General features: G+C 35.4%; 1 protein-coding gene and 1 long non-coding RNA gene across 19 annotated transcripts in view; one reads left to right on the top strand and one right to left on the bottom strand.

Annotated features, from left to right (window-relative positions):
* Positions 1-25100, bottom strand: part of LOC105464896 (uncharacterized) — a 64590-nt gene extending 39490 nt beyond the window's left edge. For 14 of the 15 annotated variants that reach the window (XR_011611645.1, XR_011611642.1, XR_011611640.1 and 11 more), the window contains exons 1-4: positions 24356-25100; positions 22650-22710; positions 5913-6052; positions 763-832 (exon numbers count right to left, since the gene is read on the bottom strand). This is a non-coding gene — a long non-coding RNA (uncharacterized lncRNA). The remainder of the gene's footprint in view (positions 1-762; positions 833-5912; positions 6053-22649; positions 22711-24355) is intronic. The other variant, XR_011611648.1, reaches the window with a different exon arrangement.
* LOC105464900 (solute carrier family 8 member A1) overlaps positions 23951-26846 on the top strand; it is a 391740-nt gene continuing 388844 nt past the window's right edge. For 2 of the 4 annotated variants that reach the window (XM_071076612.1, XM_071076613.1), the window contains exon 1: positions 23962-24086. The gene's annotated coding sequence lies outside the window, so the exon portion shown is untranslated. Of the gene's footprint in view, positions 24087-26846 lie in introns of all 4 variants that reach the window. The other 2 variants (XM_011713024.3, XM_024787724.2) reach the window with 2 other exon arrangements.

The raw sequence follows: 26846 nt of genomic DNA, 5'->3' as shown, positions 1-26846 counted from the left end.
GAAACAAAATGCAAAACAAAGAACTAACATGCAAAAAAATTACTTTTCTTCATTGTATTTTATTTAGCATGAATGTCTCTGCCTGTTCTATAGAGATAGGCCCATGGACACAATCAGACCTAACTAGGCTGTCTGCATAGGAAGCTAGAATAAACATTAAATGATACATTAGTATAAATAATTAGTAAAGGCTTTCAGCACTGATTTTTATAGTCAATATCCAATGACAAATAATCTCATTAACTGCACAATATGAATGAATTAAGGGAAATATCATTTCACAAATATTTAGGAACTTATTTAAGAATAAGAATACTATGTTGGGTACTATAAACAGATTATAAATTTCACAATAGCTGCAGTTCCTGAGCTCAGGAATATGGTAATTCAGTTAAAAGGGAGGATCTCCAGTTCCAATAGAGAGCAGAAATAATTGAACGCTGGGGTTTTTCTGTTTTGTTTGCTTTGTTTTGATTTTTTTAAATGAGTTATAGACTTAAATTCTTTTTGTCTTCTCCTAGAGGGAGGTCCCTTTGTACCACACAAAGGCAAAAGAGTCTCAGTAGGGCTGTCTATTCTATTGTTCAGGGGCTCATAAATAGAAGCTTGAGCAATATCCTTGCAAATAAAGAGAAAATATTTCTTGCAGATCATGGGACATGAGTTTGGAACAAAGTGGAGGCAAGAGAGCCTCTCATTTACCATGACACAAAAGGGCAAAATTAAACTCTGTGAGGAAATTTAAAACTCAGGTGAGTTTACCAAGATCATCTCCATGGTTTCTGCCAGGTCACTTAGATCTAAATCCACAATAATGACTTGATCATTTAATCTGAAATACAAAAATACATAATGCATATTATCAAATGTTTTAACAATACCAACAATACATGAATTAAATGTTCCTGTTATTTAAGGCTATTAGAATTATTTAAGAGACTCCTGGATGCTATCTCTTATGGTAACTACAATGATTCCAGTTTCCAATGCTTTGGGCAGAATTTAAAATGCAAGTGATCGTATAAGCATGACTATCTGAAACCTGAGCACTTCATTCTGACCAGCGATTACACACCACTATATCTCTCTTTCTCTTCCTTCTTGTCTAGTATGTTTCATATTAGATTGAGTAGCTAACTTGGAAAGTAAGATGTCCCTTTAGGAAAAACAAAACTGTTAGGTATTTTCTTCCAGAGAGTGCCAAGTGAGAACTCAACAGACTACTTGTCTCTGCTAACATGTGACTTTATGATTACTCCAGTATTCTATCATCATCAGATCTCATCAACCAGGAAAATTAAATCTTATAGAAAACAGCAATCTTGATAATGTCACAACCCCTTCATTTAACACACCGAAAGTCAAAGTGCTGAGCTTGCTACCTGGGCACTTTGGTTTTATACCACTCCCTTCCATTACCCCAGGCTTCAGCCAAAGTAAACTCTTCACAATTGCCAAACAGATTCTGTACCATGTTGCTTCGTGGCTATTACTCAAACTCTTCTGTCCACATGGAATTTCTGTATTCCCCCTTTTTTTTTTAGTTGACATGTCTTTTATTATTATTATAATACTTTATGTTCTAGAGTACATGTGCACAATGTGCAGGTTTGTTACATATGTATACATGTGCCATGTTGGTGTGCTGTACCCATTAACTCATTGTTTACATTAGGTATATCTCCTAATGCTAAATCTCCCCCTTCTCCCCACCCCACAACAGGCCCCAGTGTGTGATGTTCCCCTTCCTGTGTCTGAGTGTTCTCATTGTTCAATTCCCACCTATGAGTGAGAACATGTGGTATTTGGTTTTCTGTTCTTGTGATAGTTTGCTGAGAATGATGGTTTCCAGCTGCATCCATGTCCCTACAAAGGACATGAACTCAGCCCTTTTTATGGCTGCATGGTATTCCATGGTGTATATGTGCCACATTTTCTTAATCCAGTCTGTCACTGATGGACATTTGGGTTGGTTCCAAGTCTTTGCTATTGTGAATAGTGCCGCAATAAACATACATGTGCATGTGTCTTTATAGCAGCATGATTTACAATCCTTTGGGTATATACCTAGTAATGAGATCGCTCGGTCAAATGGTATTTCTAGTTCTAGATCCTCGAGGAATCTCCGTACTGTCTTCCACAATGGTTGAACTAGTTTACAGTCCCACCAACAGTGTAAAAATGTTTCTGTTTCTCCACATCCTCTCCAGCACCTGTTGTTTCCTGACTTTTTAATGATCGCCATTCTAACTGGTGTGAGATGGTATCTCATTGTGGTTTTGATTTGCATTTATCTGATGGTCAGTGATGATGAGCATTTTTTCATGTGTCTGTTGGCTGCATAAATGTCTTCTTTTGAGAAGTGTCTGTTCATATCCTTTGCCCACCTTTTGAGGTGTTGTTTGTTTTTTCTTATAAACTTGTTTGAGTTCTTTGTAGGTTCTGGATATTAACCTTGTCAGATGAGTAGATTGCAAAAATTTTATCCCATTCTGTAGGTTGCCTGTTCACTCTGATGGTAGTTTCTTTTGCTGTGCAGAAGCCCTTTAGTTTAATTAGATCTCATTTGTCAATTTTGACTTTTGTTGCCATTGTTTTTGGTGTTTTAGACATCAAGTCTAAATGCCCATGCCTATGTCCTGAATGGTATTGCCTAGGTTTTCTTCTAGGGTTTTTATGGTTTTAGGTCTAACATTTAAGTCTCAAATCCATCTTGAATTAATTTTTGTATAAGGTGTAAGGAAGGGATCCAGTTTCAGCTTTCTACCTCTGGCTAGCCAGTTTTCCCAGCACCGTTTATTAAACAGGGAATCCTTTCCCCATTTCTTGTTTTTGTCAGGTTTGTCAACTATCAGATGATTGTAGATGTGTGGTATTATTTCTGAGGGCTCTGTTCTGTTCCATTGGTCTATATCTCTGTTTTGGTACCAGTACCATGCTGTTTTGGTTACTGTAGCCTTGTAGTATAGCTTGAAGTCAGGTAGCATGATGCCTCCAGCTTTGTTCTTTAGACTTTGGATTGTGTTGGCAGTGTGGGCTCCTTTTTTGGTTCCATATGAACTTTAAAGTAGTTTCTCCAATTCTGTGAAGAAAGTCATTGGTAGCTTAATGGGGATGACATTGAATCTATAAATTAGCTTGAGCAGTATGGCCATTTTCACAATATTGATTCTTCCTATCCATGAGCATGGTATGTTCTTCCATTTGTTTGTGTCCTCTTTTATTTCATTGAGCAGTGGTTTGTAGTTCTCCTTGAAGAGATCCTTTACATCCCTTGTGAGTTGGATTCCTAAGTATTTTATTCTCTTTGAAGCAATTATGAATGGGAGTTCATTCCTGATTTGGCTCTCTGTTTGTCTGTTATTAGTGTATAAGAATGCTTGGGATTTTTGCACATTGATTTTGTATCCTGAGACTTTGCTGAAGTTCCTTATCAGCTTAAGGAAATTTTAGGCTAAGACGGAGTCTCGCTCTGTCACCCAGGCTCGAGCGCAGTGGCGTGATCTCAGCTTACTGCGAGCTCCACCTCCTAGGTTCACACCATTCTCCTGCCTCGCCTCCCAAAGAGCTGGGACTACAGGCTCCCGCCACCATGCCTGGCTAATATTTTGTATTTTCAGTAGAGACGGGGTTTCACCATGTTAACTAGGATAATCTCAATCTGACCTTGTGATCCGCCCACCTCGGCCTCACAGTGCTGGGATTACAGGAGTGAGCCACTGCGCCCGGCCCCTCTGCATTCCCTTTTACCATTCATTCACTCAAGAATTCAGGGCATTTGTATTTGTTACTGGATCCATACCTGTCTAAATCCTACCCCTGCTTCAAGACCTAGAAATCTTATTCAAAACAATGAAATTACCCCATGAAATCTTCATTTATTCTTCTCATCAGAAATGGTTTATTCATCCATCTATTCACTCACTTATTCAAATAAATATTATATTAAAAACCTACTGTTGACTGGGCTCAGTGATTTATGCCTATAATCCCAGCACTTTGGGAGGCCAAGGTGGGTGGATCACAAAGTCAGGAGTTCAAGACCAGCCTCTCCAACATGGTGAAACCCCATCTCTACTAAAAATACAAAAAAAAAATTAGCTGGGCATGGTGGCACATGCCCTGTAATCCCAGCTCCTCTGGAGGCTGAGCCAGGAGAATTGCTTGAACCCAGGAGGCAGAGGTTGCAGTGAGCCAAGATCCTATTGTGTACTCAGTCCTAGTCATACATGTGATTGTATTGTATTATCTATCCAAATACTTACTGAAACTAGAAATCTATGGGGTAAGCATATAACCACCCTCTCTCAATCTCTTACATTTAATTCATCAACTCTCAAATTTCTTCATTAAATATATCTAGGATCTAAGGACTTCTTTTTACCTCTGCTGCCATGATCTTAAGCCATAATCAACCAAGATATCTTCAGAATTGTTCAATAGAATGCTAACTTTTCTCCTATATCTATCATTAAGACAACAGCATGAATGATCCTCTAAAAATGTAAATCTCATATTGTGCCTTTGCTTAAAATGCTTCATTGACACAATCCTAAATAATCTAAAAAGGTTCTTCTGAGAACTTTACATCTAAAATGAGACCCACAAGATTTACAGATGCTATTCAAAGCACTAGGGAAAAAATCAGTGACATCATCAATAGAGTGAAAAAGCAAGCCACAGAGTTGGAGAATATATTTATACCACTGGGCTTATTACAGAATTAAAATAATAATAAGAGGCATAATTGTCTGCTCCTCCACAACAGAGAGTTGAAGAATAACAAGTAACAGGGAACATAGCAAGATCCCAGTTTAAAGGATGCCCAATCTAAATAGGATAGGATGCAGAAAAAAACATAATGCCCAGTGTTAGGATATAGGACTGGATCTCACCAAGGACTGGTGATCCAAGTAGCACCAGTCAGTGGACTGAGAAGCTTAGTGTTTTAAATGTGTAAAGCTTCCATCTAAGAATACCAGCAAAGTTGAAGGGTTCCACTTCCTTCCAGACACCTCAGTGCTTAATCATAGAGTAGAAGAAAATGACTTCAGAGTTTCACCAGCTAGTATGCCACTGGGATAAAATAAAACTTGTTTTCCTAAAAATGAATGCAGGTATTGGAGGATGATACATGTTGTTAGAATCATGGCACGCAGTCATGGAAGACGAGATCACAATCTCACATACACAAAGAAGCTACATTTTAGACCCACTCATGTTAATATATAAACGAAATGATGCTTCATTTGCCATTTTGTGCCTTGTCCCTAGCTCCATGCCTGGAATCTTTCTTGACTATTTTCAGGTACCCTTGCTTTGGGGTTGTCTATAAGAGCAGTATACAGATGAGGGTGTTTGTGTAGCCCTGCAAAATTAGGGCTATGGTTATGTAGCCATCAATCTGTGGAGACCTCACAGAAAAGAGGAAGATGTGATTAAATGTCATTCAGTCAATCTGAAGGAGAAAGGTCAGATAGAAAAGCACATAGGTTGACATGAGGGAAAATTGAAAGTCAGAAGAAGAATCAAAGAAAATTTTGGAAGTTTATCTCCATAAATATTCACTGTAGACACCAGAGGCAGGAGAAGCCTACTCTCTACAGCATGCTTAGATTTTTAAGAGAATGAGCCAAGTCAGGAAAGTACCAGCCTTAGAACTAGATTAAATTAATACAGCTTTGTCAATAGAGCTGTCTTTCCCATGAAAGATAATGAAAGAAAAAAAATGGTATATTATCTACAGTCTCTGGCTGAGGAAATTTAGGAGTAAAACATGCACTGAAAGTTGCATTTTAAAAAGGTTAATTGAGTTTTGATGTTAAGGTTTAGAGGTAAAATTAATCTAATTAAAAGGTACCAAAAAGGCAATGGCTCTCAACCCTGGTGGCACATAGAAAAATTGTGAATACCTTGACCATTTCTCTGAAATTCTGATTTAAATGCTCTAGGGAGGGCATCTGAACACAGTCCCAGTCCTCCTTCCTTCATTTTTACTTCCTTTCCTCTTCTCTCTCTTTCTGCAGCTATTTGGATGTAAGGTGATAAGGGCCTGAAATAGAATAGTAACAATCAAAATGGAGAATAAATTAACATAAAGAGACATTGTTAAGGGAAAATATGACAGCTATCTTGACTATTAAAACCTAGCTGGATTTAGGAAAAGAAATCTTTCAATACATCAATGAAAACTACAGTCTTACAAGGCTAGTGGTTTATTTTTCCATTAGAGAAAAGAGAGACAATGATGGTTAACAGTAAAGTAACCAAAATATTGACTAAATCACAAATTAGTATCAATAACAACAGCAAGCCCCCTCCTACCTCAAATTTCTCACTTACTGGTTTGAAAAAACTTTCTGGCTCCCCATTGGCTCTGGTAAATTCTAATCCCCTTAAGCTGTCATATAGAGCCTTTCTTTTATTTTTTTTTATTATACTTTAAGTTCTGGGATACATATGCAGAACGTGCAGGTTTGTTACATATGTATACACATGCCATGGTGATTTGCTGCACCTATCAACCCATCATCTACATTAGGTATTTCTCCTAATGCTATCCCTCCTCTTACCCCCCACTCCCAACAGGTCCCGGTGTGTGATGTTTCCCTCCCTGTATCCATGTGTTCTCATTGTTCAACTCGACTTATGAGTGAAAACATGTGGTGTTTGGTTTTCTGTTTCTGTGTTAGTTTGCTGAGAATGATGGTTTCCAGCTTCATCCATTTCCCTGCAAAGAGCATGAACTAATCCTTTTTTGTGGCTGCATAGTTTTCTGTAGTATATATATGCCACATTTTCTTTATCCAGTCTATCATTGTTGGGCATTTAGGTTGGTTCCAAATCTTTGCTATCATCAAAGTGAACAGGCAACCTACAGAATGGGAGAAAATGTTTGCAATCTATCCATCTGACAAAGGAGTAATATCCAGAATCTACAAGTAATTTAAACAAATTCATAAGAAACAAAAACAAAAACAAAAACAAAAAGTGGGCAGAGAATATGAACAGTCAATTCTCAAAAGAAGACATTTTTGTGGCCAACAACCATATGAAAAAAAAGCTCATCATCACTGGTCATTAAAGAAATACAAATCAAAACCATGATAAGATAGCATCTCATACCAGTTAGAATGGCAATCATTAAAAAGTCAGGAAACAACAGATACTGGAGAGGATGTGGAGAAATAGGAATGCTTTTATACTGTTGGTGGGAGTGTAAATTAGTTCAGTCATTGTGGAAGCTAGTGTGGTTCCTCAAGGTTCTAGAATCAGAAATACCATTTGACTCAGTAATCCAATTACTGGGTATATACCCAAAGGATTATACATCATTCTACTATAAAGAAACGTAACTGGATGGTACATCAATGCAGAGGAAATTTAACATTGATCGAAATGTTTTTAGGAGAACAATAAATGTGGAGATTTACTATTGTTGATGATGATGTCATTATGAATTCATACATTAGAAATGTAACTCAAGTGGAAAATGAACTTATATAGGATTCATTTGGAATGAATAGGAAAATATATGGAGATGAATGGGAAAAAAAGCCTATATGGGATTCATTTGGGATATATTGGAAAAATCAGAGCAGAAGCTCTTTCCAAGAAAGAGACAATGGACATCATGGGAACAGTGTTGGAAAAAAAAATTCTACTGGATTCAAGAGATATTTGTAATGAGCTTAAGGAATTTGTGGTGACTTAAATGTTTAGTGGGTAGAGAATGAACGAATGTCACTGAAGTTTCCAGTTTGAGAGACTGAAAAGAGTGGTACCACCATTTGTAATGAATGAATCAATAATACAATGATAAATGGTTTGATTGGGAGAGAGCTAAGAAGTTTAGATTAGGATTTGTTTTACTTGAGACCACTGCAGTAGTTCCTGGAGAAAAGGTCAAATACACTCAGAACTGTAGAGTACACAAGGAAGAGTGTAGTAAAGAGAAACAGAGATTTAAAACTTCAAAGCTTATTCATTGTAGTTGTGATCATGAAAATTAATGAAATAAGAAGGGCAGAGAAAAAAATAGAAAAGAAGCTAGAATAGATGTTGAGTTTTGTACCTGACACCTAGTTGATCTTCAAGTCAGATATTAAAATTGAAAGTACAGGCCTATATTTTTTAGAAGAAAGCCATAAGAAAGTGTGGACCTGTAATTTGTAGATTAACTATTTTTAAATAATGACATAGATTTGGCCACATTTAACAAAAAATGTTATCTAAGGAGATAATTGAAGTAAACTGACAATTCTTAACTTTCTGTGGAATTCGACCTTGAATGTTAGCATACAAAAATGTGAGCATTAAAATATTTTATTGAAACTTTAATTAGTTCAAGGTAATTAATAAAATGTTAAGGTAATTAATAAAAATAATAAATAATAATATTTAATAATAAATTTAAGGTAATTAATAAAATCATTCCAGTGGAAATGATTACCAAATCCCAAGGTCTATTAAATTATAAGTATTATAGGGTTGGTTATAATATTGATGCTTCCACAATCTTTCTGACTTGACACAAAATCTACAGCTATGTCCAGGAATTCTCATATTTTTAATTTTTATTTATTTATTTATTTTTTTTGAGACAAGGTCTCACTATATTGCCAAGGCTGTTCTCCAATACCTAGGTTCAAGTGATCCTCCTACCTCAGCCTCTTAAGTAACTGGGACTACAGGTGCATGCCACAGTGCCAGGATTCTCAATATTTTCTTAACTCCTGGATTGAAAACCAAAACATAGCACAACATGATTTTAAAAAGCCAAAAAGCTTGTAAATAATTTTTAACTTAAATTTCTAAATAGCACCTATTATGCTCAAATTTATATATCATCCTTTAAAGTTGCAATCTATTTTGATTGTTTGTTTTGTTTCTATTTTTTCATTTGTCTTCTTCCTGGAAGTATTTGTCAAACCTAATGCTAACTAAACAGATGAGGCGTTTGATTCCCCCAGCCATAGGGCAAACACCACTTGTTTTACAGTGTACTTTTTGGTAGAAAAATGAGTAAATACTTATGAAGACATAGGTGGTTGAAACTTCTCCTTCCAAAAAGATGGAATAGACATACTTTTCCCTATTTCTCACACTAAGTACAACTAAAAACCCAAGACACTACACAAAAATGAACATAAAACTCTGAGAAATAGAGAGAAGAAAGCGGGCTAGTAAGGGGGTCTTAAAACCCATAAATGACGTGATAATGAGTTCCCTTCTGTTCTCTTCACATCATATATCCCAAACTTAAAGCCAGAGATAAGAAGAAAAAAAGAGAAAAAGCCCTAACACAAGTCTGCTCACTTTGGTCAAAGGACAAATAAAGGAGTTGAGTGGAAAGATAGAAAAATTTAACACAATAACTTCTTACTTCAGCTAACTAGCACCTCAACAAATGCCAACAAAGGCCAAGTAGAACACTTAGACTTTCATTGTCCCCAGTCTGTCATGACAGGTCCCATAACATCTACCAAGGTGCTGCCAGAGAAGACTGAGTAGGGAGTTGGGACCTTCACAGTCACCAGCTGTAACCATCTCATGTCCCAGTGAGGGTCAATGGAGACAGACCACTTGGAGAGCATGAACTTACATACCCGTCAAGTAGTATGAGGCATCCCTACTTCTCCTCACTAGGGTAATTGTGGAGCCATAGAGAGAGGCAGAACTTTCACCATTACCCAATGGTAATGGTGTTACTTCTCCCTCATGGTGTCATGGACACCATAGGAGAAACATTTAGTACAATGAGTCACTATAACTTCTCCCGGTAGGGAGTATCAGTAGAGGCCTATTGAGAGCCAACTCTCTTACCTACAAGCAGCGGTAATGAAGACCCATTCCTCTGGTGTCAATGGAAGTCTAGTAGGGAACCTTGTCATTTACTCCCACTTGGTAATCATTAGTCAGCAATTCCCCATCCCCACCAGCATCGTGTCAGAGGAATCAAGTTAAAAGAGAGATTTATGTGAGATTCAGTGTTATAATATAAAGCTCAAACTGTCCATATTTCTGTCAAAAATCACTTGTCATATCAAGAACTAGGAAGATCTCTGAGTAAAGAAAAGACAATCCAAGATGCAAGCAATGAGAAGACAAATATATTAGGATAATCGACAAAAAATCTAATGCCACCATTATGAAAACATTTCAATGAAAAATTACAAACACGCTTGAAACCAATTAAACCATGCAAAGTCTCAGCAAAAATATAAAAGATATAAAGAAGACAAATGAAAAGTTTAGAGTTGAAAAATATTGTAATATAAGAAGCTCAATGGATGAGCTCAACAGCAGAATGGAGGAGGCAGAGGAAAAATTAGTAAATTAGAAAGTAATCAGAAGAAAAATATAAAAATTACCAAATTTACACAACAAAGAGAAAATAGACTGGAAAACAGTATACCCTCATGGACATGTGGAACTATAATCTGACTTTGGGTCACTGACGACTCAGAAGGAGAGGAGAAAAAGGATGATGCTGAGAAATTAGAAATAGAAGAAATAATGGCCAAAAACTGCCCAACTTTGACAAAAGATGTAAATCTACAATTCAAGAAGCTGAATGAATCCCAAACAGGATAGTCTCTCACACACAATAAAAAGCTACATAGTAAAACTTCTGAAAACTAAAGGAAAAGAAAAAAATCTCAACAGTTGTGAGAAAGAAATAGCACTTTTATTTCCAAGGAAAAAAACTTGAATGACAGTGGATTTCTCACTAGAAATTATGGAAGATAGAAAGAAATGGCAGATAATTTTTAAAGTGATACAGGAAATAATTTCACTAGTGATACCTAGTGAAAATATCTTTCAGAAATGAACAGGAAATCAATACATTAGTAGACTAAAACAAACAAACAAACAGAGGCAATGCTTGCTGGTAGACGTCTCCTAAAAGACCAGCTAAATGACGTTCTTTAAACAGAAAGGAAATAGTTTTTTTTTTCTTAAAGGAATGTTCAAATATCAGGAAAGAGGGAAGAACATGGTAAATAAAACTACAAGTAAATTCAATACAATTTTATTCTCCTCTTCTGTTTTATAATTATGTTTGATAGTTGAAATAAAAATTATAAAACTGGTATTATTTTAAATCTATGTAGAAAAAAATACTTAAGATATTTGTAATATAAATGTGGGAGTGTAAAAAGATATAAAGAAAGGTAGAGCTTCCAAATTTCACTCAAACAAATAAAACGATGACACTAGTAAACTGTTATAAGTTATCTATATATAATATATAATAACATCTAAAATAAATACATTCAAAACATTAAAGATAAATAAAAATGTAATTTTTAGAAAGTTTCATAAATGTAAAGGAAAGCAGAAAAAAACAGTAAATGAAAAAGAAAACAAAGAGAAAACAACAAAAAAAGAGAAACTCAACTCTAGCATATTAATACCTGCTTTAATGGGGTAAATGTCCTAAATACATCAATCAAAATCCAGAGATAGGCAGAGGTGATTAAAAGACATGTTCCTTCTACAAGAAACTCACTTCAAATGCAACAATATAGGAAAGTTAAAAGAAATGAGGGAAAAATACACATCATGCAAGCATTAGTAAAAAAAAAAAAGCAAGTGTGTCTATAATTATTTCAGATGCAGTAGACTTCAAAGCAAAGCAAAGCAGCAGAGACAGAGAATGGCAAGGGTCAATCAACCAAGAAAATATTGCAATTCTAAATGTGTATACGTCTAACAATAGAACACCAAAGTACAAAAAGCCAAGACTCACTCTTAGAACTGAAAGAAGAAACAGACAAATCAACAATTACAGTTGGAGACTTCAACACCCCTCTCAAAAACTGATAGAATAACTAGATATAACATCAGCAAAGAGATAGGACTTAAAAATACCACCGACAAAGAGAATCAATTCCTTGAAAAACACAAATTACCACAACTCAACTGACACAAAACAGATTACTTGAATAACTCTATAACTACTAATAAAGTTGAATATATAGTTTTAAAATTCCTCCCCCAAACCATCTCCAAGCACAGATGGTTTCACTGGAAAATTCAACAAAACGCTTAAAGAAAAATTCACACCGATTCTACAAAATCTCTGTCATAAAACAGAAGAAGATGTAACACCTCCAATTAATATTTTGAAGCTAATTCACCCTAAGTCTCACAACTTCTGCAAAAAAATAACTCAAAATAGACCATAAACTTAAATGTAAAATATAACAATATAAAAATTTTAGAAAAAAATAAGAACAATCTTCAGGGTTTAGAGCTAGGCAAAAGTTTTTCTTAACTAAACACCAAAAATAATCCATAAATGATAAAAATTGATGAATTTTTATCAAAATTTAAAACGGATCCTCTGTGAAAGACTTTTTTTGAGACGGAGTCTCATTCTGTCGCCCAGGCTGGAGTGCAGTGGCACCATCTCAGCTAACTGTAAGCTCTGCCTCCCGGGTTCACACCATTCTCCTGCCTCAGCCTCCTGAGGAGCTGGGACTACAGGTGCCTGTCACCACGCCCGGCTAATTTTTTTTTTTTTTGTATTTTATCTAGAGATGGGGTTTCACCGTGTTAGCCAGGATGGTCTCGATCTCCTGACCTCGTGATCCGCCCGCCTCAGCCTCCCAAAGTGCTGGGATTACAGGTGTGAGCCACCATGCCCAGCCAAAAGACTCTTTAATAAATAAAAAGGTAATCTATAGACAGGAGAAAATATTTGCAAGTAATATACCTTTCAAAGGACTGATATCTAAAAACTCAAAATCAACAGTTTAAAAAATCTAATTAAAATACAGGTGAAAAACATTGACATTTGATCAAAGAGCATATGGCAAATAAGCACATAAAAAATTGATCATTATTAGCCACTGGAAGAATGCAAATTAAAACCACAATGAGATATACACTAACCAGAATAGCTTGTAACCAAATGATTACAAGGTTATAGAAAAACTGAATCAATCATATGTTCTGGTTGGAATGTAAAATTATATAGGCACTCTAGAAGACAGGAAGTTTCTTAAAGTATTAAACATACTGCCGCCATATGACCCAGCAACCATAATGCTGGACATTTGTCCTAGAGAAATGAAAAGTTTATGTTCACATAAAAACCTTACACAAATGTCCACAGTACTTTTATTTGTGATAGCTAGACACTGAAAACAACTCAGATGTTCTTCTGTAGGTGAATGGTTAAACAGACTATGGTATATCCCGTATAATGGAATACTACCAACAACGATGTGGAAATTTCCAAAAGTAAGAATTACAGCAAAAATTGAGAAGATGATATAACCCTATAGTCTGGATAGCTGAAGGTGCTTGATAAAAGCATGTCTTTGGAGGCTTAAACTGGCAAAGATGTGTACTTTATCCTGGAAATAGGATAATTCTTAAAAATTAGTTGTCCATTGTAAGTATGAAGGCTGGTATGATAATTGCTGCATTATTTCCCCAGGTGATCCCAAGAACAACTCTGGGGTCTGACCATGCATGCCTTTTTAGTTCAGTTTTATTTTTTGTTTGTTTGCTTCCTTCTTCCTTTTTTTTTTTATTATTTGTACAAATTTAAGGAATACATGTGTAGTTTTCTTACATGAATAAATCACATAGTAGTGAAGCCTGGGCTTTTAGTGCATCAATCACCTGAATAATTACATTGTAACCATCAAGTAATTTCTCATCTCCCACCCCTTCCAACCCTCCCACCCTTCCAAATCTCCAGTGTCTATCATTCCACATTCTATGTTCATGCATACACATTTTTCAGCTCTCACTTACAAGTGATAATACGCAGCATTTGACTTCTTGTTTCTGCATTGATTGTTTTGCTGAAAATAGTGGCCTCCAGTTTGATTCGTCATTTCACTTCACTTGTAAGGTAGACAAATAGTCAGTTTTGGCCAAAATAAATCCTTAGTTAGATTGGCTTTGTCAACTAATACTTTCATCATTTTCCCTGTATTGAGAGGGATTCCTGGTTGCAACTCCCTTTAGTTATATTCTCCAAGCTTTTTTGGAACAATATAGACAAGTAAAATTTGTAGAAATATGTTAGCGGACAGAGAAAATATATGCTTAGCTTAGCAAACTCTTTAATGAAAAGCTTCTTGCTTCCAGTTTTAGGGATGTACAGCTTTTACCTATGCACCAGATGTGTTGAGAGCCATAGAAAACATCCCTTATAATTTTTGGACTGGGAAGATCAAATTTCAGGCCTTGATACTTACAGCAAGTACTAATATTTCTGCTGTTTATGAAACAGATTTCTCTAACTCATGACTTATCTTTAAGATAAATGGGGAAAAAGGAAAAGTTAACAGCTATGGGAAAAAATGAGTATGCTGTCTTTTGAAAAATTCGCTGACTTACCATGCATTCATAGGTAAATCATTTTACATCTCTGACTCTGTATTCTAATTTGTAAATGAAAATAAGATTTGGTGACAAAATTAAACAGCAAAAATGCAACCACTCTGAAGACTTCAAAATGTAAAAATAAGGACGTGATTATGCTTTATTTAAATGTAACTCAACAAAATTTAATTGATTATCTAATGCATACCAAGGACTACCCTAGGCATTAAGATCTAATACATTTTTTATGCCTTGAGGAGATCACACCGTATATAAAACCTGCTATGGGTTATAAAAGAAGTTTAGGCTAAAGACCAACTTCTGGCATGACAGTATTTGGAGCTCCACTGACTCCAATGAAACTGATAAAAATTATGTTTTTAAAGGCCCCTTGAAAATTGTGCTAAAGGCAGACAGCAAATGAAGAAACATCAATTCAAAGAAATTTCTAAACATTCAGTAAGAAAGGCAAGTCCGTGGTACTTGAACAAAGCAAGTCCCATCTCTCTCCCTACCCAGCTCAGCAGGGTAGAGCCTCCATTCCAGACTTCTGGAGCCAAGAATACAGGGATTCTACCATTCCCACTCTCCATCTAGAGGAATTTCTTCTCAGGAGGAGCAGTACTTCAGTGTTTCTCATCCTACCTCCAAGTGCCTATTGCTGAGGCTAAGACCTGGGTAAACACAGACAAGAATAGCAGTTCCCTTTCTCTGCTCAATCCCCACTCATGGAATATACAGTCTGCCTGTTGGGAATACTGAGATCCTTATAGCCCTTGCCCCAGACTTGAAGTGATAATTGTTCTACAACTGGACAGCTAAAGTGACCTCAGGCTGCGCAGCTCTCCCTCCCTGCATCAAGTTCTCAGTTGCTGAAACAAGAAAGTCACTCAAAGAGAATCTTGTCAGTGTCCCAATTCTCAGTTCTAGGGCCTTAACCCAGAGATTTTGCCTAGTAGGAGAAATAGGCCACAAAGTAACTCTAAATTCTTCCCAAAATGGCTGACTTTATTTTCAACAAAACGTGAAGAAGTTGAAGCCAAAGGATAATCTCAAGAACAGAGAAGGTTGCAGTGAAAAAATATTGGGAAGAGTTTTATGATCTGATAAAGATACAGCCTAGTTTGTAGGCCAACTAGTTTGCAGGAGAAAACCAGGCAATCTGACAACTTGAAGGAATGCTCCTGAGGTCAAAACAAATATCAAACAAATCATTAAAATGAGCCAAATGAAAATTCTGGAGCAGAAAACTATAATAACTGAAATAAAACATTTATTAGAAGTAATATTAGATTTGAACTGGAAAAAGAATTAGTGAACTTAAAAATAGATTGATAGAAGTTAGGCAAGCTGAAGAACAGACAGAAAAAAGAATGAGGAAAAATGAATAGATGCTCAGAGAAATACGGAATACCATTAAGTGTACCAATATACATATAATGGGATGATCAGAATAAAAGAGAGAAAGGAGAAAAACATATTTAAAGATACAGTGACTGAAACTTCTTACATTTATTGACAATAATTACAACAAACTTCAAGTAGGGTAAACACAAAGAGACTCACAGACATATCACGTAAAAATGCTAAAAGTGAAAGATAATGATAAATCTTCAAAGCAATAAGAGAAAAACAGTGTGCTGCTTTTAAAAAATAAGGCAAAATAAAGACTTTATCAGATAAACAGAATGTGTTTCTAGCAAATTCACCTGGTAAGTATTACTAAAAGAAATTCTTCAGGCTAAAAGCAATTGACACCAGATTGCAATGTGGAGTCACACAAACAAAGAGTACCAGTAAAAGTAATTATGCAAGTATAAAAGACACTATAAATGCATATTTTCCTTTCTTCTCCTGATGGATTTAAGAGAAATTGTAAAAACTTTTTTTTATATATGTAACATCCTTTTTGTAATATATGCATAATATATTTGCTGATAATAGTACCAAGGAGGTAGGGAGAGTAAAGCTGCAGTGGGCTAAGAAAATGACTACATATGGTAGAATAATAATGATAGAAATGTATTTTGAGGTTTGTAATATTAATAGATGTAATACATAGAACACCACCACAAAAAAGAGGAAAATGAAATAAAGCTATATATCACTGGAATTAGGTTAGTTTAAGGCTAATTTTGATCAGTTAAGATGTATATAGTATATTCTAGAGTAACCACTACAAATTAAGTCAAAAATATAGTGAAAAAATTATTAAAGAAATTAATATGCAACATTAGAAAATGCTCACTTAAAGCAAAAGAAAACCATAGAGAGGAATTGAGAATCAAAAAAGACAACAGACATATAGAAAACAAAAGTAAAATGTAAGATGTGAATTCAAATACATGAATAAAAACATTAAATGTCTGTGAATTAATTCAACCAGAAAGCAGAGTGTCAGGCTGGATTTTTTTAATAAAGAAAACACTATCCATGTGTATGTTTAGAAAAGAAGATATACTTAGGTTCAAAGACACAAATAGGCTACAAGTAAAATGATGGAAATGACATATCTTGCAAACAGCAACTGTAGGAAAGCCGAAGTGGTTTTAAAAACTTAGACCAAATAGACTAAACCAGAAAATGTTACTAGAGATAAAGAAAGGCATTTTATAATTATAGTGGAGGAGATATCATGACTATAAGCATACATTGATAAATGCTTAGCTAGATTGAGTAAGACAAAAAGAGAGGACTCAAATTGCAAGATTGAGAAATGAAAGATGGGACATTATTACAGACTTTACAGAAATAAAAAGTATTAAAACAAATACTGTAAACAATTATATGCAAACAAGTTAGATAATTTATATGAAGTGGACAGATTCCTAGAAAGATACAAAGTACCTAAACTGAATCAAGAAGAAATAAACAATGTGAATAAACCTACAACAAATTAAAATATTAATTCAGTATTCAAAACCTACCCATTAAGAAAAAGCCAAAGTCCATATTGCTTCATGGATGAATTCTAGCAAGCATTTAAAAAAGAATCAATAGAAATTATTTACAAACTCTTACAATTAATATGCTGAGAGAGAAGACTTCCCAACGTATTTCATGAAGCCTGTTTTACCTTGATACAAAAACAGACAACAAAATCACAAGAAAACTACAGACCAACATATTTATGAATATGGACACAAAAATCATCATTAACACATTGGCAAACTGAACCCAGCAATATATAAAGATAATTATGCACCCTGACCAAGTTGAATATATCCCAGAAATGCAAGTTTGGTTTAACATCTAAAAATCAATTAATATATTCTACCATATCAAAAAAAAAAAAAATGTCCACCCCAATGGATGCTAAAACAGCATTTGACAAAATTCAACACATTTTTATGATTTAAAAAAAAAGAAGACAAAAAATAAATCTCAACAAACTAGGAATAAAAGGAAATATCCTCAAAGTAATAATGACAGATAAGAAAACCTCACAGCTAATATTAAATTTACTGGTGAAAAACTGGATGCTTTCTCCCTAAGTTCGGGAACAAAATAAGGATGTCTGTTTTACCACTTGTATTCAGCATTGCACTGGAGGTTCTACATAGGCCAATTAGCACAAAAAAAAAAAAAAAAGAAATAAAAGACATCAAGATTGGATAGGAAGAAGTAACATTAGGACTATTTGAAGATGACATGATTTTATGTATAGAAAATCCTAAGAAATCCACCTAAAACTATTAGTACTAGTAAATGAATTTATTAAAGTTGCAGAATACAAGATCAATACACAAAAATCAGTTTTTACTTCTTTACACTTGCAGCAAACGATCTAAATTATGAAATTAAGAAAATTCCATTCATAACGACATCAAAAAGAATAAAATACCAGGGAATAAATTTAATAAAAGAAGTGCAAAACCTATATTCTGAAAAATACAATGTATTAAGAAATTAAAGAAGATCTAAATAATGGGAAAAGACCTCATATTCATAGATCAAAAGAGTTAACATTGTTAAGATTATTCCCTAAAATCATCTACAGATTCAACATAGATACTATTTAGAAGTTGACAACCTGGTTCTAAAACTCATATTAAATTTCAAATAACCCCAATAGCCAACAAATATTGAAACCGAACCAAGTTGAAGGACTCATAGTTCCTGGTTTCAAAATTTACTACAAAGCCACGGTAATCAAAACAATATGCTACTGGCATAAGGGTAGACCCGCAGATCAAAGGAATAGACGTCCATTCAGAATTCCATTCCAGAAATAAACATCCAGAAATAAATTCAGCATCAAGAAATAAACCCCTGCATCTGTGTTCTATTGATTTTCAACAAGGGTAGCAAGTTTATTAAATGGAGACATGAATAGTCTTCAACTAATGGCATTGGGACAACTAGTTATTCATGTGCAGAATGAAGTTGGATTCCTATCTCATATCATACACAAAAACTAACCCCAAATGGATTAGAGACCTAAATATAAGTGCTAAAATCATAAAACTCTTAGAAGAAAACATAGGAGTAAATATTCATGACCTTCCTTAGCTTTGGCAACAGATTTTTGGATATGATACCAAAAGCATGAGCAAAAGAAATAATAGATTAAACTGAACTTCACCAAAATTGCAATGGCTACAAGAAAAAATAAAAATAAAAATAAAAACTTTTGTTCTGCAAAGGCCAGCATGAAGAAAGTGAAAAACTAATCCACAGAGTGGAAAAAAGTATTTGTAAATCACATATCTGATAAGGGTGTTCTATCAAGACTATACAAAAAACACTTAGGACTCAATCATAAAAAGACAAATAACCTGATTAAAAATCGGCTAAGGATCTTAATAGACATTTCACTAAGAAAAACGTACACATGACTAATGAGCCATTAAAAAAAGTACTCAACATTATTAGTCACAAAAGAAATGCAAATCAAAAGCACAATCAGATGCCACTTCAAAGGCACTAGGATAGCAAGTATCAAAAAGTCAGATAACAAAAGTGTTGGTGAGTATGTGGAGAAATTGAACCTCCTACACTGCTAATGTGAGTATAAAATGGTGCAGCTCCTTTGGAAAATAATCTGACAGTTTCTCAAATGATTTAAACACAGAGATTCCATATAACCCAACATTTCCACTCCTAGGTATATACCCAAAGAAATAAAAATATATGTCCACACAAAAACTTGTACATGGATGTTTTTAGCAGCACTATTCATAGCAGTTAACAGGCAGAAGCTACTCAGATATTCATGAACAGATGAATGGACAAATAATACAAGGTACATCTATACAATGAGATTGTATTCAGCCACAAAGAGGAATGAAGTACTGATGCATGATACAAATGAATGAACTTTGAAAACACTATGCTAAGTGAAAGAATCCAGAGATTAAGTAGAAGCCTTGTTTAATTTCATTTTTTTTCATTTCTAGTCTTTATATGTTCTCTTTCTGCCCTGAAAGAGAGCCCTGATGATAGGTTACCTTTATCCTGGATATCCTCTAAGTCATAATATTAGTAGAAATTAAATTCAAAAAGAAAAATATGCATGGGAATTTTTTAGCTGAATTTTTTTCCTTGTTGGTTAAATATAATTGCTTTTAATCTTAAAAGAGGGAATAAATATTTCTTTATTTATTCACCTTCAAATTCTTTCAAAACTTGCTGTATGTTTTAACAAGTCTTTCATCAAAGAGTCCCCCATATTCTTAGACAAAGGAATAAAAACATTGTATTACCAAGGATTGAATATTTGTAATCTTTTAAAAGATTACAATCCTTGCCCTTCTCTTTCATACTAAAAATCTGAGTCAGATATCCACTCTAAATGATCTGTCCTAATATAATGGTCTTCTACCTTGGATAACTGGAAACCTTAGATAATCTGCTCAGTTAAATTAGAATGATACAAATATTTTATCACACTCTGTTTTCTGTCTCCTTTTAGTTGACAGTCTTTACCCACAGGGAAGTGGGGTGCTTGAGATTCTTGAGCCTTATACAACAGGAAAAACTGCCAGGCTAATGGTCACTAGTTGAGAGATACAACCATTTACCCATTTTTCTTTTTTTTTTTTTTTTTTTTTTGAGACGGAGTCTCGCTGTGTCTCCCAGGCTGGAGTGCAGTGGCGTGATCTCGGCTCACTGCAAGCTCCACCTCCCGGGTTCACGCCATTCTCCCGCCTCAGCCTCCCAAGTAGCTGAGACTACAGGCGCCCGCCACCACGCCTGGCTAGTTTTTTGTATTTTTAGTAGAGACGGGGTTTCACCATGTTAGCCAGGATAGTCTCGATCTCCTGACCTCGTGATCCACCCGCCTCAGCCTCCCAAAGTGCTGGGATTACAGGCTTGAGCCACCGCGCCCGGCCCCATTTACCCATTTTTCAATCCCATTTTTCGTTCACTTAGCAATGAATTTAGTTATTCAACAATCTTAAGGTTTGTTTTCTATAGGACAGATACTATAATGGATACCGATGATACAAAAGCAAATAATACAGAGCCCCTGTCCTTTGGTGCTCACTGTCTAATGCCCAAATGCAAAGAGGAGACAGGGGCGAATGTACAACAATATGCTATATATACTTCAGAATACATAATGGTGAAGTCAGTAAAGATTTCAGAAAGGAAGAGACACTTAGCTGAATCTTAAAAAACTGAGGATATGTTCTTCCAGCAGACAAAGGTGGGGTACATGTACAGTGGCATACATACTTTTAGGAGGAGGTGGAGACTATTTCATTGAAAGAATCATCCTGTAACCCACAGCAAAATAGCATGCCCAGATGACTATATCCTTCCCCACAGAGTTAAGCAAATCAATGTGAATACATTAAATCCTGACTTCCACATTTACCAAGCTCACAAATCATTTAACCTCTTTCTTTGGAGATATGATAGGTCTTTAACCTCTTTATCAGGAGATCTTTTCCCGCACATGAACCCCACAGCATCCTCCAGATTTGGGAATGAATCTCCTGAGCCTTCTTGGTGGTGATGGTGGTATAGTGGTGAGCATGGCTGCTTTCCTGAGCCTCTCATTTTTCTAGGAAAAAGGAAAGCCTAGCCTAGGCGAAGCAGGAAACTGGCCCCCTTCCACTGTATACCTCACCAAGAACATGCCAACTCAATCTGGCCAACCCAACATGGGCAAATACATTTTGGAATACACAAACACAAACGTCCCCTATCTTGGAAGTTCCTAACTTCAGAACAGAATTACCAAGAAGTTTGAAATTAAGCCAGTCAAAGAAAGTGTCTGCAAATTCTTCTTTGAACAGAAAGCAGACTCCTGAGCACTGCTATATTTAACTGTGGAGTCACTGTGTGTCCTATGTGTCAATCACCTGGCATATTAAATAAGCAACATCTTCCATTGATCTACCCTCTTACCACGTATGAAGATATATTACATGCATTATTTCATAGGATAACTCTTGGCTAAAGAAGTCAACTGTTCTCTTGAGTAACAAGGAGGGAATAGAACTCTATGTCATGATCAATGTCACTCAGGTAGTAAGTAACAGAGTCAGATCCAGAGCAGAGCTTTTTGGTTCCTGAGTTCATAATGTAGAATCTACTTTTTGTATTAATTATCGTTTTATTTTTCTCACATGACAAAAAGTTTAGAGGGGCAATTTAGTGTCGCTGTAGTGACTCAATAATACTGGCAAGAACTGCAGTTCTTTCCATCTGCTCCATTTACCTTACTTTGTAGGCCTTTGTCCTTGTGTTTGCCCACTCCTGGTCACCAAATGAGCAAATGAGTGCTGCAATTTCAGGCTTCAAGTTTACTCTCTGGGAAAGAAAGAGGTGGAAGGGGTGCAGGAACAGGAGGGGCAAAAGCTGAGCCTGTCTTTTTTATTTTTTTTTTTTAAACAAATATGAGCTTTCCTGAAGTCCCTCTCAGGGAACTCCTGTTGATATCTGTTTGGACAATATTCTGCTACCTGGTCATCTCTAGGTGCGAGGGACAATAGGAAAAGGGGTTTTGCTTTTGAACTTCTAAAGTAGAAAAAGTAAGGGAAGAGAGGGTATTGAATGACTCCTGGGTAAGAACCCATCTACCATGTCTAGAACTGAGTTGTATTAGGTTGGCTTTTTAAATATCATATCTTAATTTTCACTAGATAGAAATTATTATTACATAGAATAATCGAAGGTAGCAAGGAGGAGGTTGGAATGTCAGAATATTTTGAATTAAAAAAACACAATCTCATCCCTTCTTGTTCTGACCCAAATGCTTTGGCAGGGAAATTACTCAAATCTAGGAATCCTCACATTTGCCATTAATACATCCGTTTTGTACTTTGTGTCTTTTTTTCACATACCTGTTTGTTGTTCTCTTTTCTCTCTTTTCCTTCAATTTTTAATATAAATTTAAGCATATACCTATAAATAGAGAGGATAATATAATGAACCCCTATGTACCTATCAACCACCTGCAACAATGATCATTTTGCCAGCCTGACTTTGACTATTCCCTCCTTTTATCCCCCCTGAATATTTTAAGAAAACTCATTTCATTTCTGCCACACCAAAATGAGTTATGTCTGTATGTATGCCTCTGATTTATTTTTGCTTCTTCAAACAGAAGAACTTACAAGGGTTTTAACATGGTTTCGGAAAAAAAAAATCAATGGAAAATTATTATTTTGAAATTCTCTCTCTTCTCTTTCTCTCTATATTTTGACCTCTTGTTCCACAAGATTAACAAGTTGGAAAAAATTAGAGAAATAAATGTTAAAAATGAGAAGCTAAATTTCTAAAGAACTGGGGTGTTAAGCAGAGCTTCAGCAACCCCCTAAGGGAGTACCTCTCCACTATGCAGAGCAGTATTTATCCTCCACCTAACATTTAAGTCACAGATATCTGTCATTTAAACTATCCTTGACAATTAACAAATGTAACAATTAGAATTCTATTCATATTTACATTCTTTAACTTTTAAAAAATATTATAAATCTTAAACCATGTTCTAGAAAGTAGCTTAATGGGAACTGCCACAATACCCTACATGAGAAGCTGTTTAAAATAACGGCTTCTTCTCTCTTAGAGATATTGATAACTTTTACCCTCTGCTATCTTTTCCTTGAAGACAAATAATCCAAAATGTTAATCACTATTCCCAGTTAAATAAATATGTAAAGTATGTATTTATTCATTCACATACAGTGCTATTCATCTGTTCAGTCATTCGTTTATAAATTCATTCATTAAACATTTCACAGGTCCCATATGCATGCTATCACTAGAATCTTTAAGGATGAAGACTCTAGTAAGGAACCATAATTGTCTCTCAGTTTTCATAAAGCTAGGTGAACCCATACCCTAAAAGCTTTATGTGAGAATCAGGTAAAAATTGGTTATGATCTAAATATTTGGAGAGTAGAAATGCCAATCTCAAAAGTGTTTTGGGAAAAAAAAAAAAAAAAAGCATAGTGGCAGGATCATGGGGTGGGAAATGGGCCTAGCTGGAAGAATCGCTATATGTGTATTTTTATCATCCATGTGTTGGATGAAGCGGAGAGCTGCCAGATAGCTTCTTTTCGACAGCTTGGAGTTACTGTTGGGAACAGATCCATGTATGGAAGCGAAAGCCGAAAGGCACAGATAAGCTGAGATCCAGCTATGCAAACCATGTTTAGAGACACTTAAAGGACAAGCATCCCAGGTCCTTTCTTTCTGGTAAATTTAGAGAAGCCATCATACCGGGATCTTTTTTCACATCCAGCCCGTGCGGACTGAGCAGCCAAGGCTTGACAGAGGTAGGTGCCGGGCTTTTGTGATGGAACTTATATAAAGGATCATTTGAAAATATTTCCTCCAGAGCCCTTGATGTCCTTTAAGGGAAGGTGCCAGATAATATTTTGAAAAGAAAAACAAACAAACAACAACAACAAAAAAAAGGTTGGGGCTAGTGACTAAGAGATATTTAACAGCTCTGCCTCCACAAGACAAGGAAGCTTTGCTACGGAAGGAAAGTGACAGCACAGATTTGCTGCCAAATAAAATCCCTCTGCCCTGGGTCACTTACCATTTGGAATTTTGTGGATACAAGTCTTCCTCGATATTGCCAGCACCTTTAGAAATGAGCCACAGCTTCCGCGGGGTTCTGAGACTCACTGTGTATTTTAGGCTAGGGTAGGTGGGATTTGTCTTTTTCCTTGCTTGTTCTCCTCAAGCCAGCAAAAACTCGCATGTGTGACTAGTTCTTCCTTAGACATAGGAAGAGCTGCTTGTAAACCACATTATTATTTTTGGCAGCTGAAGTCATTTTTGCAGTTATTTCTCAGCAGATCGGAGGTTGATTACATCCTGTTCAAAGATTCTTGGGTTGTTTTCACAAACATGGGGTCTTACGCAAGTCGAAGTTGCTGAAACCAGCTGTGAGCCCTGGGTTTTTCTCAGCACCTTTAAAATTTCGTCTTCTTTCTTTTTTTTCTACTGACTGAAAACTTTGGAACTCGAGAGGAAATGTTTCCAAAGATTATTATCGTTTCATCATCAGTGATGTTTTGGGAATAGATTGTGGCAGTATATCAAAAATTCTGTGTCTCAGGAATGCAAGGTAAAAGTGTGAATATGAACAGAGTAACAACACCAGTATCTATATGACTGTCCCATATTTTCTAGAATACAGATTAATCCAGCCAAATCATATCAATGGCACTTTGAAATGCAACTCCAGCTAATTACCAAATTGTAGTTATTAAATTAAAGCATATCTGTTAAAATTGTTAGCAAAGTCTGTGAACTCCTGGCAAACACAAAAGTCAAGAGAAAACATTATAGGTCTTATCTATAAAATATGCATGTTTTGCCAAGATTAAATTAAAGAAAATTTACACAGGATAATGGAATTTAAACTCAAGATTTATTTTGATGAGAATAATGTGTCCATAATTCAAATAAGATTTGAACCAATTCTTTTTGCTTAACTAAGTTTTCAATGCAGAGTATGAGTAGGAAAAAAGAAAAGAGACAAATGGAGAAATATTGAATGTGACTTTCCTTCTCTGATGACAGATGTGACATGGAAAATTATTAATAAGCAAGTGAAAGAAAATAAAAATAATTTGTAATACTGATCAAAGAGATGTTCTCTGGATAACTTAGATGTCTGGGAATGCAATTCATTTAACAGATACAGATGAAATGACTAGTTATGTGGTGGTTTCTTTCAAGCTGTGAATGTCCCATTACACCAAAAAGTGGCAGAGGAAGAGGAAATGTGTTTTTTATTTCAATAATGCACTATAATTATTAAAATAATTACAATACTAAAAGATTATTTTCATCAAATTATTCTTTTATATATCTATTGACATTGAGAGCACATTAAAATAACACATTTCTATATTTCTAAAATAGACTATTTTACTTTACTTAAAAATACTAATAGTCTATTTGTGAGAGAGTTAGAAAGAGAGAGAGAATAAACGATGCCTTCTTTTTTTAAACTAACAGAGACAAGCTGTCATAACTTTTGCTAAAGTGGAACAGGCCTACGAAAAGATGGCTTTAAAATACTTAATTAAACACCACATACCAGCCGGCTTCTCAAAAGAAACAGCACAGCAGGAGTCTTTGCAATTTTCAAAATGTAAAAGGTTCACATAAATGATGCCGCTAGTATTTATGAACAGATGCAATGCGTATATATCAGCTACTATGTTCTCGTTTGCCTACTGCCAAGTACATTTCAAGTGTGCACTCCTCATGAGAAATGTCTGCTCCTGTTTTTTCTTTTGAAAACTAATTCAAGAAGCATAATATAAGTAATAGAGAATGACTTACTGCTAATTTTGTATATACTATGTCAACATTTATGGAAGAAAATTCATGACAGTCAAGTTGCTTGCCCTTTTAACTCATGACTTCTTAAGCATTTAGTGATGACTATACATGTAGAAAATCTTAAAGAAATAATATTTTGAGAGGAAAATTGAAGGTGTTGGTAGTCTTATGTAAAAAAAATAAATAAATATAAAAAAAGATGGCTGGGCATGGTGGCTCACGCTTGTAATCCCAGCACTTTGGGAGGCTGAGGAGGGAAGATCATGAGGTCAAGAGATTGAGACCATCCTGGCCAACATAGTGAAACCCCATTTCTACTAAAAATACAAAAGTTAGCCAGGTGTGGTGGTGCATGCCTGTAATCCCAGCCACTCAGGAAGCTGAGACAGGAGAATTGCTTGAACCTGGGAGGTGGAGGTTGCAGTGAGCCGAGATCATGCCACTGCACTCCAGCCTGGGCGACAGAGCGAGACTCTGCCAAAAAAAAAAAAAAGGCTGTTAATGATCTGTGTTATAGTTAGCTGAGGTATGAAGCAAATTCATGGTGGCTAAGTATGATGAAAAAATTTGAAATAATTCAGAATAGTATAGAGCACAGATTGGAGGCTTCTGTCTACATGATGAGACCTGTCTGGATACCTGTGGGCCTGGTCTATGGTGCAACAATGACAGGAGGAGCAACCACTTTTTAGAGGATTTGACGCGGAAGAGTATGTCTGAATGTTGGG

This window comes from Macaca nemestrina, chromosome 13 (assembly GCF_043159975.1).
Source record: "Macaca nemestrina isolate mMacNem1 chromosome 13, mMacNem.hap1, whole genome shotgun sequence".
NCBI lineage: Eukaryota > Metazoa > Chordata > Mammalia > Primates > Cercopithecidae > Macaca > Macaca nemestrina.
This window is presented reverse-complemented; position numbering and strand designations above follow the sequence as displayed.